We start from the raw sequence: 16998 nt of genomic DNA, 5'->3' as shown, positions 1-16998 counted from the left end.
TTTTTTTTAGTCTTAAACATACATACACTATCACCCGTTTATCACCCGATCCACCCGTCTCATCCATGGATGATGGATGGGTGGATGACGGATGATAATTTTAATGGATGACAGATGGGTTGGATGAGATTTTATTGTGACGGATGGATGACGGATGAGGCTTCACCCAACCCGAACCCGATCCATTGACATCCCTAACTCAAACAAAGTGTAATTCTAACCAACAAAACTGTAAGTTTAGGAAGGCGAAGGCTAACTTCAGCAAACCTAGAATACTCATCCTTAAATTATAAAGGATTATCATTTTGTGATAGTCTGTTATGTTGCATGCCAACTTTTGAAACTCTCTATCTCTGGCTGATACGAGTTCATGGTTGTGGCCACTATGCAATCTGTCAATTAATAATTGCCCGTTCCTCATAAACAGCCTAATCCTCGCTTTGCACCCAACGCGCCTGACTTTGTGTCTCTTACCTGAGTCCTGACGGCCACTACACTCCAATTGTCCCTTATGTTCGAACCCCTCTCGGTTGCAAACCAACAGTTTAGATTTTATTTCCTCGCCACGCCATCTCTTAGTTGTGTACTTCCGCACATCAAAACCACAAGCAACAACATAAATTCTATAAAATGTCACTGCCTCCTCTATTTCCAGAAATTCCTGACCAACATAGGAGGTGAACTTATCTTCAACATCCTTACAAAATTCTTCCTCGTTCCGTTTTCGTTTTCCATTGTGCTCAATATTATCTGTCAATAGTACAATTATTATCAATTGTATTAATAACATTTTCATGTACCCCATGTATTTGTTAGAATTACACTTTTGGTTGTTAAAATTACACTTCTTTCTGCTACAATTATACTTTTTAGTATTAGAGTGTCAGATTACAAACTCACAACTTTCCTGATAGAATTACACTTTTGGTTGTTAAAATTACACTTCTGTCTGCTAGAATTATACTTTTTTGTATTAGAGTGTCAGATTACAAACTCATAACTTTCCTGATAGAATTACACTTTTGGTTGTTAAAATTACACTTATGTCTGCTAGAATTATACTTTTTACTATTAGAGTGTCAGATTATAAACTCACAACTTTCCTGATAGAATTACACTTTTGGTTGTTAAAATTACACTTCTGTCTGCTAGAATTATACTTTTTACTATTAGAGTGTCAGATTACAAACTCACAACTTTCCTGATAGAATTACACTTTTGGTTGTTAAAATTACACTTCTGTCTGCTAGAATTATACTTTTTACTGTTAGAGTTACAGTTTAGAAACTGAAAGCTTTTGTCTGTTAAAATACACTTTTGCTTGTTAAAATTGTACTTTTCTCTGTTATAATTATACTTGTTACAATTACAATTACAGTTTAAAAACTTACAGTTTTTGTTTGTTATTATAACACTTTTAGTTGTTAAAATCACACCATAGGTGGTTACAATTATATTTACGACCATTACAATTACAGTTTTGTACATCCTGAAATTACTCTTTCGTCCGTCAGTATTACACTTTTGCATGTTACAGTTACACTTTATTCTGTTTACGCCGTCTTTTTACTTTCACGTTGGAAATACTATATAGACTCTTACAAATAAGAAACTAAATTATGAAACAACTTGACAAGTTTAACTTCAACTTGACAGAGTTGATGTTGAACTCAATAATGCTGGAGTTCATGTTGAATGAGTGGATTTACAGACTTCACACAATAAAAAACAAGCTTAAAAACAATACCTAAAATACAGTTCCTTCTCATATTTAACCTAATGTATTTATAAAAATGAAATTATGACCTAACGTTCAATGAAGCGAATAAATAAACAATCCAAAAATTACCATCGACAAATGGAATCATTTGCAAATCCGTCATTTTTTTCGTTGGAATATGGTATTGTTGTTTGGCTATAAGAATGGAAGATGATAAAGGAAGATGATCAAGGAAGGATGTATGATTTTATTTGCAGAAATTTTGTTTGCACAAAATTATCGCTATTTTTATTTGCAGATTTTAAAGGAAGATGATAAAGGAAGATGAGTTTTTTTAAAATTGTGTTTCTTGTGGAGTTTGTTTATAATTGTGTTGAGAAAGGTAGGTTGAATAATTATGCATGTGTTTGTGTGTGCACAGTGGGTAATAGAAATCATACTGACACACACACCCTATCTCCTCCTCAACCTATTTCCTTTTTTTTGACGCCTATGTTGCCTTTACAGTAGGCAAATCTCCACTCTCCATTTACCTAATTCAAGGGCCCTAATAAAGACTTAGAGACTCAAAAGATATTAAGGACTTAGGAGAACTTTGCTATATATATATATATATATATATATATATATATATATATATATATATATATATATATATATATATATATATATATATAGGAATGGGATCATGTAAGTATTGCTCATATATTTGAGGATTGAGGATTAATACAAGCCGTCGGATTTAAGAGATCCAACGTCCATTACTGTGCGCGGACAATAAGGGCAAAATTGTCATTTCGCGCGTGCATATATATACTCCTTTCCTAAGTAAACTCCTTTCATTCTCGCACAAATCACTTATCCCTCTACCTTCTCTCTTCTCTTACTCTTTCTTCCTTGGATTCCCCAAATTTTAAGCGCTTTCTTTCGTTATTTCTAGGTTTTCAGTCAATCTCAACCCATTCTTCTATTTCTGATCAATTATCATACTATTTCAATCATAATCGCGATGTCAGGTACGTTATTGTTGTTAATTTCAGATTTATTATCTCTTTAATTTGTAATTTCAGCTTTAAATCACATGTTATTTTTGTTTTTTCGTACATATATTTCGAATTCGTAGTCATCTTACTGCGTTTGTAATAATTTTCTATCTAGATTTTCAATTTCATCTAGTTTTATTGTTATTTCAGCTTTATTTGATCTTTTCCGATTTTGTTTGCCCTAATTTTAATTTATGTGTATTTTTATTCTTATTTTCATCTACTTTTATTGTTATTTCAGCTTTATTTGATGTTTTTTCGATTTTCTTACAAAAGATGATTGTTGTGATATGAATTCTCAAATATAGCAGCATATGATGGTTCTGATATGTATACAGACTGTGTGATATTGTTTTAAAGACTATGTGATATTGTTTTACAGACGGTGTGATATTGTTTTACAGACTGTGTGATATTGACAATTTTGTATATTTGAGTTTTCAATGAATATATTGGTTCAAATACATGTTATTTTTCAATGATATTGACAATTTGTTATATATTTAGTAATTTTTCCCGATCTATGTTCAATTCACCTTGTGTTCGTTTTTGTTCTCGATTCGTAATTTGATGAGATTGATTCATATTGTCTTGTTATTTGATTGTGATTTTAATTTATTGCACTTTGTTCGAGTTTTTTTGTCATGCAAACCTAATTTACATGTGTAGTATTTTGTTTCAAATCTTTTTAAATTTGTGTCAGATTGATTTACATATGTTTTACATTGTTACTCTTTAATGTTAGCTAGTAGTTGGCATTCTTTTACATGTGTAGTATCTTGATCTCGCATGTTACAATGTTTTGATTGGTTGGAAGGTGTATACAAATGGTACCGTGCTACAAATAATGTCATTGTGCCCAAGGCTTTGTTATATGACACACTGCTTACATGTCTTATTTCTCACTGACTACCTTTTTTTTGTCCAGGTTATAGAATGGTGGCTGAATGTGCTCATAAAGCCTTGTTGATCATGGTTCTTGACAATAAACAAGATGTTAGTATTGACTGTTGGCCATCCTCTAAGGAATATGCCTTCATTTTCTTTCTAACATGAAAGTCCTAATGTTTTTGGATAGAGGACCTTCTTTACAAATAGTTTTAGAATAGTTGCTGATCTTGATCTGTTAACAATTTTGACTTGTATACTTCATTGGTGTTGCAAAGGCAGATAAATTACTAATGAATCAACATGTGATTGGAATTCATTTATGCTGGTGAATGTCACGTCTGTCGTGGTTATTTGATTATGCATTTAATGTACAGAAGACCTAATTGCAGAGAAGATGCTGAAGATCATGGACAACATATCGAAATAAAAGCAGTATGATACAAGATCGTTGCAAATCATAAGAATAGAGGTAGAGGTAGAAGAAGCAATTAGAATGAGAACTAGATATGTTGGACAAAAATGTAATTGAAAGTACATGGATGTAATGATGGTAGAACTTATTTCATTCGTTACTCAATCCTCAATTATTTATGGTGTAGGTGAATATTATTGTATCTCAAGATTACAAAAGTAGTTATAGCTAAACAATTTCTTTTGGCTCTGATATAATTCTTGGTAAAGTGTGATATTGTTTCAAATATCATGTGATATTTTACTTTAATGGGTGTGATATTGTTTCTCTCAGAACAAAAGCGGATAGGGATTTAAAAATCCTTTTTACTTCAATATTGTTTTGTATATAGTGTGATATTGTTTTAGATACAATGTGATATTTTATTTTACTTGGTTGTGATATTGTTTCACAAAGAGCATAAATTGGAGAATCCTTTTAAAATACTTTTATTCTTGATATCATTTTGTATACAAATGATATTGTTTATAAGTACATGTGATATTGTATAACAATATCAATCAAAGGGTATTGTCTACAATTAAGTGCGATGTGATGATATTATTTCAGAAGAATGGTGATATTGTTTCAAATGAAGTGTGCTATTGTTTACAATAACTCGAGATATTGTAAAATACAAAAAGCAAATCTTGGTAACACTATATTATTGATTCTGAGGTTTTATGATATTGTTAACCAAAAATGGAGAAAGAATACAAAATTGTTGCCATTTGGAATTACATCTAAGCATAAAAAAAATTGTACATGTGAGTAAAAATGATTAAAAAAAGACGATTTTGCTAAGTTGATGATGTAATATAGACTTTCTCAAAGATGCGGACAAGCTCTTAATCAACATCTGCAAGTGAAGAAATCTGCAAAAAAAAAAAGAAAAAAAAAGAACAAAAACATAATGTCAGGAGTAAGTTTAACACATTAATAACAAAACTGTGATATTGTTTCTAAAGACTTGTGGTATTTTATTTTAATGGTTCTGATACTGTTTCACAGTATCACAAAATTAGAGAGTCATTTAAAGCACTTGTGAAATAGTGATATTGTTTTGTATAAGGTGTGATATTGTTTCTAATAACGTGTGATATTGTTTCACAATATCACAGAAGTAAAATATAAGTAACAAATATGTTCGTCTGTCCTTTACAAGAATTTTGTGATCAGGAAAAAAAAGGGTCTAGTAACAGTAGTAAGCTTAAAGTGAAAGGCAGAGATTGGTGGAGACCTGAATTGGGAATCACTCTCATCCCGATTCATCCTGTAAACGAAATCCAGAAACAAAAACAAAAACAAACCTACAAAGACTCCCACAAGGCATCATTATTTCACCAAAAGCAAAGTTATTGTGATGCTGCATAATTACTAGTACTATTACACTTGTACAGACAACGCTAGCCATAAATAATCAAAAGTTGCTACAGTTTACGCCATTCCATTTATAAGCGAAATTGAACTTTCTTTCAATAAAACTTTCAAGCCAAATCAATAGAATCCATAACTTGCTAAACCATCACCAGTTCACTACCACAATCACTACAATAATTTATATCCATTTACTCAATCAACATAGTCAAACTAATTGTTTGGCTGTATGCACATGATATCAAGACTAATGGCTTGGCTGTATGCACACAATCATCTCACACGGGATGTTGAATCGCTGTTTACATCCGTATATTCCATCGACATAACAAAACCGTTCACCTTGTTGCACTTCAAAAATCTTAATCCAATAATATAAAACAAAAACTTCAAGTAAATTATTCATAATCACCTATAACTCGAGGCGAATTTGAATAGAAATTCAGAAACAAAGATAAGATAAGTACACTCAAGTTTGCACAAAGCAGATTCACTGTTGAACCCTAAATTTCACAATCGAACAATATTAAACCCTAATTTTCGGGATTGAAACAAAAAACATCTAATTAACAACTATAACTGCAATTGATGATAGTAATTGGTTCAATTATATGAAAATAAATGAAAATTAATAAATTTTAGTAATAATTTGTATACCTAATTTGAGCAAAAACGAATCAAAATCTGAAAATAATTGCACAATTTCCCATAATTATACCTAGTTTTTGATTATATCACAAATTCAAAACAATGATACAACATTTATTGAATAATTACTCGATTTTAGCAATTAATTCACTAAAATATACCTAAATTCAAAAATTCGAGAGCATTAAGGCAAAAATTGTACCTGAATTCCGCTCAAAACGCAATTATCATGAAGAATGATCGGTATTGCTTCGTAATTTTGATTGATTCGCCAATCTAATCCCTCGTTCCCTTCGTTTTTGATTCAGTTTTAGAGAGAGAAACTGTAGATTGAAAATATAATCTTACGCGTTTTTATTTTTCAAGGCTGAGTGTTTTTTTTACCTTTAACAGCGACTGATATTGTTTAGAAGAACAAGTGATATTTCATTCGTTACTCAATCCTCAAATATTTAGGAGTTCTCACCGGATCCCGACTCTATATGTATATATATATATATGTATATATATATATATGTATATATATATATATGTATATATATATATATGTATATATATATATATATGTATATATATATATATATATATAATTAGGATCACATGAGTCCACCCTATCTTTTTGAGTCCCGTGAGTCCACTTATGTATCACACGCTCTACACAAAAATATCACGATTTTTTTTATGAAAAAAAAACTTTTTTTTTAAGTCCAAGCTGTGATATTGTTTAGTATAACCCGTGATATTGTATCTGAGTATGTGAATCCAGTAAAAGAGTACCACGAGTTATACAAAACAATATCACACCTTACAACGAACAATATCAGTGGTTGTACTAAACAATATCACGGCTTATATTATACAATATCACACCACTGAACCTAAAATATGCCAAACTACTTCTCTAAAGCTTGCACGCTATATCATTTTACAGCGGTACAATGGAAATTTGTCAGCATCTTAAATGATTTTGATAAATTTTACAGTAGTTTTTCAGCATGAAACATCATTTGAGATCTAAATAACCACCATAATAAGCATTATACGTGTTGCACTTCGTCGACTATTTGTATCGCCACGTTACCTCTGACTACCTGCAACATCAACTGGAACACCGCCGTCGAGAGAAAAATCGAGATCTAAATACCTTAATGGTTGGAAATTTGAGATCTAAATGCCTTAATGGAGAGATTGAACCAATGAAGATGAAGAAGGGATGAAGAGGAGAGAAAATATGGGAGAAAGGATAGTCGATCGATTTTCATGAGGAGGACTATTTGCATCGTCACCTTACCTCTGACTACCTGCAACATCAGCTGGAACACCGTCGTCGAGAGAAAAATCGAGATCTAAATACCTTAATGGCTGGAAATTTGAGATCTAAATGCCTTAATGGAGAGATTGAACCGCTGGATGGTGAAGGAATCACGGTGGTGATGGCGTCATAGATGGAAGCAATCGGAATGAGGATGAAGAAGGGATGAAGAGAAGAGAAAATATGGGAGAAAGGATAGTCGATCGATTTTGCGCGAGGAGGTGGTCCGACATCGACATCTATTGTAGCTGAAACTCCGGCGAGGCTGCAACAAGTCTCCGGCGACGACGGCCTACTGATGTGGTATGTGGGGTATGGCCATATGGGACTTGCGTGAGGTAAAAGAATCTTAAGGTAGGGGTTGACTTGTGAGATCAACTTTTGATCTAACTGTTCCTATATTAGTGTAAGTTCGTGATATTCTTATGTACAATGTGTGATACGTAAGTGGACTTATGGGACTCAAAAAATATAGGTGGACTCACCGGATCTTGCCTCTCTCTCTCTCTCTCTCTCTCTCTCTCTCTCTTTATATATATAAAGATATATATATATATATATATATATATATATATATATATATATATATATATATATATATATATATATATATATATATAGATTTAGGATCCGGTGAGAACGATCACTCGGTGAGAAAGACCTACATCAATAGGATTTTAAAACAAATTTTATACGGTCTGCCTAATTTTTATAATTTCGCGGTTCATATATATCTGAGATTTTTTTTTTATTTCCTTCTCACTCCTCTCATTTTTTTAATCTCCGTTCTACTCTCTACCTTTTTTCCCAAATCATCATAAACCCTAATTTCTTCCCCAAATCATTTGTTCGTCAATTTCTGGTGAATCTATTGCTGATAACGATGATCGTTTATCATTCGTCTGCCGTTTACTCGTTCTACTTTCCTTAATCGTTCTATTTCTATGAATTTCGCAAGTAATTTGGTATGATTTGATTTTCACCTTTTAGTTGTTAATGCCTATTTCTTCGATTTTTTGCTTTATCAAGCTGAATTATGCTTTAATAAGCTGAATCTAACTACTTCGTTGTCTTTGAAATCATTAATGCAGGTTCATCTGCGTTACGGTCGAGCTTTTGTTAATTAGGTATTTATCTTACTGTCGTGATTAATTTTAGGTTTATTTTTGTTTATGTTCGGCTTATTCATTGATTTTATTTGATGTTTACTTCCGTTCGGTTGCATGCAGGTTGTTGTTCCGTTTCAATTGAAGAGCATCGTCGTCTTAGTGTATTCTCAACTAGGTATTTGATGTGACCATTATTTGAGCACATTTAGTCCCCGAATTAGCCTCGTTCCTATGCTTTTTAGTGCATATTTGGGTCATTTACTATCTTTAGTCCTTTGTTTTGCATATTCTTTGAGGTTTTGTTCCCTTGGTAGGAGAGGAGTGCAAACCTTGCATTTTCATGGCAAAATAGAGCTAAATTGATCGAATCTAATAACCAAGCACCAAAGAGAAGACAAGACTAGAAGGCCTCTGTACATATTATAGTAGATGGGCATTGATGAAAAAATCCTTGCATCCCCGACTAAATCCTGGAAGATTATTGGAAGAAGAAAAGAAGAAAAGAAAGCTGTGATGAAATCCGCCCGTCCAACTAGGCAAGACGCCCGTCCAAGACGTGAGGAATACGAGCGTCTTTGCCATCAAGACACCCGTCCAACCATGCCACAATCCGCTCGTCGAGCCATGAAGACGCCCGTCCAGAGACACAGAAATCCGCCCGTCCCGACACCTTGGACGCCCGGATTCTCTTACAGGCCCACACGACCTTTTCTTCCCTCCATGAAAGATGCGCATATTTATGAAAGACCGGCAAAAAGGAGACTCGCATCTTTTCTGAGAGGAGCGATTCCTCAAGTACTTATCGTCATTTAAGCCCTTAGTAAAACCTAATTTGTGTACCTAATCCCCACTATAAATACCCCATTAGTCTAATTAGATGAATCATGTTCTTCTTATCAATCCTTAGTGTAGTTTATATCATTCTAATCTCTTCTTAATCTGGTAATCAACTTCTAATCAAATATTAATACAAATCTCATTTCCTTAATCTCTCTTTTGTTCATCTTTTATTTTGGGTAATTGAAGATTATTTGGGTTATTATTGGGAGATTGACAACCTTCCAATCAATCATCAAGTACTTCTATTATTCTTTGCTTTATTTTGGAATCATTAGTAGGTATAATTCTCTTAATCCCTTTTTAATTATTGTTAATCATCTTCATTTATTCGTCATGTTTTGCTTTGTTAATGTGATTGACAACCTTGTTAACATGTTAAACTTGATAATGAGTGAGTAGTTTCCTTAACTAGGGTTAATGGGTAATTATGGGAAACCAACATGGGGAATGATTCATGCTTAATTTAATATGTTTTCATAGTTTATTTGCTTGTTGTTGTGATCTCAACTTATGCACATGTTATGTTTGATGAAATGCGAGCCTATGAATCCTTGCATTTTTTACCCATCACTTACCTTTTCAATGAGACTTGTAAGACATAAACCAACTCGAGTCTCATTAGACCATGCATATAGTTGAGTAGGGAGGATTAAGTCGACTTGTAGGTGTTGTACAATCTAATCGATTCGGCTCCGGGACCCAAACCTTCCTAGGATTGTAAGATATAAACCAACTCGATCCATCACAATAATAATTGCTTACTTATAATTTGAGAATATGTTTGTATGATCAATTCCCATGAATCCCCTATGACCCCATGACACCCTAGTGCTTTTAATCAATTATTTACATCTCTTTTTAATCATATTGTTTACTTACTTTTATTGCCATTTAGTTTAGTGATCTTTTCATCTCAACTCCAAATCGTGACACCCCTAGACACCGCTACTTGCAATCGAAAATCCTACATCAATACCCGTCCCTTGGGATCCGACCTTTACTTGCCTCTTTACTAATAGTAGAGTTGTTTGTGAAGTTATAAATATTGTTTTGGTCTAGATTCTCTTAACGACAAGTAACCGAAAACTAAATCTCCAAGTGAGTCCGACCAAAAATGGCGCCGTTGCCGGGGACGGTGTTAACTTGATTTGATTTTCTTAGATTGTTATTAGTTGTGTCTTTCTTTGCCTTGGGGAATTAAAACTCTTCAAGGTTTGTTCTAATTATTTTCAAGTTGTTTGATATTTTGCATGTTTAGAAGATCACAAGGTAACTTGTTACCCATTGATCACGAAATTGAAAGGACTTTGACAAACAATAGAAGACTTGCTAGAAGTACTTTGAGAGGTATTGGTGAGGTTGTAGATATTTAACCAAACACTATTGAGTTCATCAACCCTTTTGCAAGAGAAGGTGAGGAGAACCCAACACCCAATCCAACACAAAATCAACCCACAATGCCTAAATTTTCATCACATTCCGTACCAACCAAGGAGAACCTACCCAATGGTACTCCCACACCACAACACTTAACCGGATATTTCATTGCAAAATCCGCATTTATCCAATTAGTTGAAAGAAGCCAATTTGGGGGGATGCCTAGTGAAGACCCTCACTCTCACATGGAGACTTTTTGTGACTATTGTGATGCAATCTCACAAACCGGTGTGACTCAAGACCAAATTCGATGGGTCTTATTTCCTTTTTCTCTAACCGGCACCGCAAAACAATGGTTGAAAGGCCTTGATAATGCTACTCTTAGAATTGACTCTTGGAAGAAGTTAGCTCTAGCTTTCTACAAAAAATTCTACCCTCCGGAAAAGACTAACATGCTAAGAGCTCAAATTACGGGTTTTAAGCAAAGGGATGAAGAATCTTTGTATGAAGCTTGGGAGCGGTTCAAAGGAATTTGTCGCTCATGTCCTCATCATGGACTTAGCGAGTGGTTCTTGGTACAACAATTTTAGAATGGTCTTTATGAAGACTCAAGAAACATTTTCAACATGGGATCAATTGGTATGTTCACCGAAGTTGATGATAATCAAACTTGGAACAAAATTGAGGAAATGGCGGTCCATAACTCACAATATAGTAGACCTCGCAAGGCTACTAGAGGAGGAAAGCATGAAGTGGACTCTATTACTCAATTAGGTGCTCAACTTAGTGCTCATATTGATAGCATTAACTTGAAGTTTGAGAAGGCTATGGCTAAACTTGAAGAAGCCTCAAAATCGCCAAAGCATCATGTTAATGCCATGGTAGCATCTCCATCAATCCCAAGTGGGATATGTGAGAATTGTGGAACTTTGGGACATGACCAAAGTGAATGTAGGGGAACAAATGAACAAGTGAATGCTTTTTAAGCATACAAGAGTGGTACCCCTTATTCCAATTATTACAACGAGAACACCAAATTCCACCCAAATCTCTCATACAAAAGCCAAAATGTTCAAAACCCTCAACCAACATACACCCCACCTCCCATGAGAAACCAAAATCAAAGACCCTTTTTCAACCAAAACCAAGGTTACCAAAATCAAACTCCATACAATCAACAAAATGACCAAGGTTTTGAAGTTCAAAAAGCGATCCTCCAAATGCAAAAGAATCAACAAGAAATTTTCACTCAAATGCAAAAGGATAGCCAAGCAAAAGACATCACCATCAACAACATTCTAGCCCACACAAAATTTTGGAAACTCAATTGACCCAACTAGCATCTTCAAACTCTCAAAGACAAAAGGGGCAATTACCACCTCAAAGTAATCCCCCAAGACATGAAACGGTTAGTGCCATTCACTTGAGGAGTGGTACGAGATATGAAGGACCAAAGAAGCAAGTTGAGGATGAATTTGTGGAAGCTAGTGACAAATAAGAAGTTGTGCAAAACTCCAAGGAAGGAGAACCAACAAAAGAAGAAGTTTCAAAGAAAAGTGAAGAGAAGGCCAAGGAGAAGGAGCCCATTGTGATTAGACTTCCATTCCCAAGTCGTCAAGCTAAACCTAAGTTTGATGACCAACTTGGAAAATTTATGGAAATTGTGAAGAATTTGGAAGTGTCGATTCCTTTCACGGAATTAATTAATCACGTGCCGGCCTATGCAAAGTACATGAAAGACATCCTTACGAAAAAGAAGTCGATCCGGAAGCTTGAAACAATCGCTTTCACTAAGGTGAGTAGTGCAATCCTTCAAGGGAGTTCACCTCCGAAACTTAAAGACCCGGGAAGCTTCTCAATACCGTGGACCATTGGCGACACCACGATCAACAAGGCTTTGCGTGATCTAGGAGCAAGCGTGAGTGTTATGCCGTATTCGGTTAGTAAAAGGCTAGGGATGGGAGAGCTTAAATGTACCAACATCACACTCCAAATGGCCGATAGATCGACGAAGACACCATTAGGGATATGGGAAGATGTTCCCGTGAGAGTTGGGAAATTTTTCATCCCGGTGGACTTTGTCATTGTTGACATGGAAGAAGACTCCAATATTCCGAGCATCCTCGGTAGACCTTTCTTGCACACCGCGGGTGCGGTGATAGATGTGAAGCACGGAGAGCTTACTCTAGAAGTGGGAGACGAGAGCATAACTTTCAATCTTGACAAGACCATGAGAGCTCCCCGTTTACATGAGCCATGCTTTATGGTTCATCACTATAGCCGGAAGGATGATAGGTAGAAGTCGGAATTTCAATGGAAAAAGAAAGTTGATGATGCTCCATCAAAAGAGCAAGGAAATAACAACAAAGAGAGCTTGAAAAGCTCACCCATGACAAGTGAAGAAGATGGCCTCATTGGCCAAGACAAGAAAGAAGGAGATTTGTCTCTATCAACTCAAGAAATTTTTAATGACCAAGTAGACAAAGTTTGCGGTCTTTGGGATGATGAGTTAGAAGGGATATTCAATCCCTACATTGGTAATACTATGAACCAAGACCATCATGGAGAACAACAAGTGCAAAGACCTATTGAGGACCTTTATCATGATAATGAACAACCTTTCGACTACTTCTTCAAGGTGTTGAGTAACATCAACAACACCTTGAACATGCCCCCTTGACATCTCACATTGGATAAGAGTTTAGTGGAGTCCTTTCCAAACCACCATTTGTAAATATTCTAACTCTCTAACTTGCATTTCAATTTTTACATTGCATTTTTGTCATTTTTGGATTTATATTTTTGTGCCTTGATCAAGATATTCATCATTTTGAGAGAAGTGAGGGAGGGACTTATGATTTTATTGATGTGTAGTGCTTTGACTTAGTGTGGGGATAGCAATTGCCTAGGCTAATCATGCCTTTGTAATGCCCCTACAATGAAGAACATGAGAGTCGAAGAATGAAAATGTTACGGGTTAAGCAGTACCCACGGATGGACCTGAATCCGTGTGGACAAGGAAGAATCTGAGCGTCTCAAAGGAGAATCCGCTCGTCTTGAGGAACCCGAGCGTCCTATATCACCAGACGCCCGTCTGGCTGAGCTGTGGAATTCAAAAAAATGGTCTGTCACAGAATCCGAGCGTCCCAGTGAAGAATCCGCTCGTCTGATACAAGACGCTCGTCTTACAGCAAAGACGCTCGTCTTTCTGCTGTTGAATTTTAAGAAATCACCCTGTAACAGAATCCGAGCGTCTTCTAAAGAATCCGCTCGTCTCATATTAAAGAATCCGCCCGTCTTTGCACAAAGACGCTCGTCCTGTAGCGTCATTTCCTGAAGCAAAACGTGCAGAATCCGAGCGTCCCAGTCCTGAATCCGCTCGTCCCTGCTGCTATTTCAAATTTAACGGGTCTCTTTTAAAACCCCCTTCCCTTATTCATTTTCATTTCTTCTACATTCAAACACTACCCAAAACCCAAAACCCCCAAAAACCCTTATTCTCTACATCCACAAAACAAGATTTCCTCAACCAAATTCAACAAAATCGAATCCAAACTTCCGCACAACAAAAATTAATCCCTCCTTTTACAACAACAATTCATTCAAACACCAAAATATTCAACCTTTGACTCGATTTTTAAGATACAAAACAACATTCTTTCATCTTAAATCGATTTGGGCATAACTAAAAATTGAAGATTTCAATCTCTCTTTGGTGTAATCAACAATGGCAAGAACTAAAGGAGGTAACAAGGCACCCCCAAATAAGACACTTTCAAAAAGGCAACAAACTCTTCAAGCAAAACAATTGTCAAAAGCATTGGTGGTCCATGAGGCAAGGTTGGAGGTTCAACAAGGTCCCCCTATGGAAGCTACAACATCAAAAACTCCGGTCATTGAGCAATTATTTAATTATCCGGAGGTAATTTTCACTTCCGACTCTCATAGGGATAAATTTGTTCTCTTTGCTAAGAAGACCATTATGCCTACAAAATTTATTTGTGAAGATGCTTTGACAAAGTTGGGTGTTCTTGAACAAACCAAAACCTTCTTTGAGGCTATGGGATTGGGTAAATTGTTTACCATGAAAGAATTGACATACCCCTCCCTCACATTGGAATTTTTGAGTTCCTTGAAAGTTACAAGGGTGGAAACTAGAACCCACATCGAGTTTCGTCTTGCAAATGTCAATAGACGCATCACTTTTGGTGAATTGAGTAAGATTTTAGGCCTTAGTGATACCCCGTACTATGAAAAGATCCCCGAAAAGTATGACCCCGCTCCTCTTTGGGAGGCAATTTCCGGAAAGAAATTTGTGCGCTTTCATGATTGTCGTGCTCTATTAGTCCACCACCCGGGCATTAAAGTGTGGCATAAGGTCATTGGGAATACTTTGATAGCAAGAAATGGCACTAATCATCTTACCAAGCTCTATTTTGTTCTTCTTGAGTCGGCCTTGAACATAGGAAGGGAATATACTAAGCCATACAATGCTCTAAGACTTTTGGTTGAACGATGGCTTAATGTCGATTGTGGTAAAGAGGGCACCGCTTTTATTGTGAATGGAGGACTAGTTACCTTTTTGGCCAAACACTTTAACCCAAATTTCAACAAAGACAAAACTTATGTGGCGGTTAAAGGAGGTCATCTCATTGATATGGACACCATGATTCACAAGTTTAAGTGGGTCAAGCATGCTCCTCTTGACACCAAATATGGGTGGTTAACCAATGAAGCTAGATCCTTCACCTTGCCTTCAAAGATTTGCCGATTGAGTGTTCACCGACCAAACTACCTTCTTCCACTCTCCGAGGAGACCGAGTATATTATTCAACAACAAAGAGGCGAGATTGACGAGCCCTCCTCCTCCATTGTCACACCACCCTACCCATTTGAGTATCACGAGTTCAAACCCAAGGATGTCGAGGTAGGAAATGATTACTTGACTCTACTCATGAGGGAAATGCACAAGCAAGCTTACAATGATAGAGTGGATGCTTACAAGGCCCAATATCTGCCCCTCCTACATCTAGTTAGCCAAGGAATTCTTGATCCATCATGTCCTTTGCCTAGTTGGGCGGATAGGGAAGTTTTTTTTCCTAGCACCTCTAGTGGTGGAAGACCGGGTGGAGAGGAGATTGTTGATGAGGATGTTGATGAAGAAGGTGAAGAACAAGAGGTTCAAGAGAATGTTGAAGAAGAAGAATCTCAAGAAGAAGAGGAAGAAGAAAGTGAGGAAGAGCAAGGAAGTGAAAGTGGGAGTGGAGATGATTCCACATCTATGGAGGAAGATGATGATAATGATGATATGATGGAGGATTAGCAAACCTTGGAGGCTCCTACATTCTTTCACCCCTCTTATGGTTTGTCTACTTCTTTTTTTTTTCTTTATTGTATTTTGATCATTTGATTGAAGAGTCCTAGCAACATGGAGGACTAACACCTCGGCTCCATTAAGGTGTTCTTTTTATTGTTCCCACTTGTAAAATCCAAAATGACAATTTCTAATTTCATGCATTGCATTCCATGTGCATGAACTACCTCGAAATTCAAGACGTTAGAATAATGTCTATTTTGGTTTGGGGAAGTCCATGCATACGCATCGGGAGGTAATCTAAATTACGCTCTCCGCCATAACAAAAACCCATGCATCATGTAGTGTAGCTTAGTATAGTTTGCATTTAGTTTAGAAATCATGCATCATGCTTGCATTATTTCCTATCGTATTGGCCATTGAGGACAATGCCCATACTAGTGTGGGGATGGGAAATTATAACTTAACTTTTATTCAAAAATCCAAAAAAATCGAAAATTTCAAAAAATCCAAAAAAATCGAAAAATTGAAAAAACCAAAAACATGTTCATTTCCTTTGTAGCGTAGTCTTGTATATATTGTTTGTATATATTGTGTTTGTTCATCCTTGTTCACATTGATCGACTACGCCACATCCGAGACATGAGGATATTGAAGACCGCATGGTATGATCTTTCCAATCTCCTTTTTCCTCTTTATGTTAATGACTATGTGGCTTTATTTTGATTGATGCAGTATAAACATTGTGAATTTAGGACTTGCATTTAGATTATTTGACATACTAGTTGGTAGAATCATATGCATTAGGATGTATAAATGTTAGTTGCATCATGGCATATAGTTACATTTAGAAAAAAAATTGTGAAACCGTCTACTTGGGAAGCTTGACAAGTGTATATAGGCCCTAGTACATGCT

At 35.7% G+C, this 16998-nt stretch overlaps 1 non-coding gene across 1 annotated transcript; it reads right to left on the bottom strand.

The window, feature by feature from the left end:
- Positions 1–11220: 11220 nt before the first annotated feature.
- Positions 11221–11327, bottom strand: LOC141650512 (small nucleolar RNA R71). The gene has a single exon (XR_012546539.1). It is a non-coding gene; the product is annotated as a small nucleolar RNA R71 (small nucleolar RNA).
- Between the last annotated feature and the right edge of the window lie 5671 nt (positions 11328–16998).

The sequence above is a fragment of the Silene latifolia genome, chromosome 3 (genome assembly GCF_048544455.1).
Source record: "Silene latifolia isolate original U9 population chromosome 3, ASM4854445v1, whole genome shotgun sequence".
Lineage (NCBI taxonomy): Eukaryota > Viridiplantae > Streptophyta > Magnoliopsida > Caryophyllales > Caryophyllaceae > Silene > Silene latifolia.
This window is presented reverse-complemented; position numbering and strand designations above follow the sequence as displayed.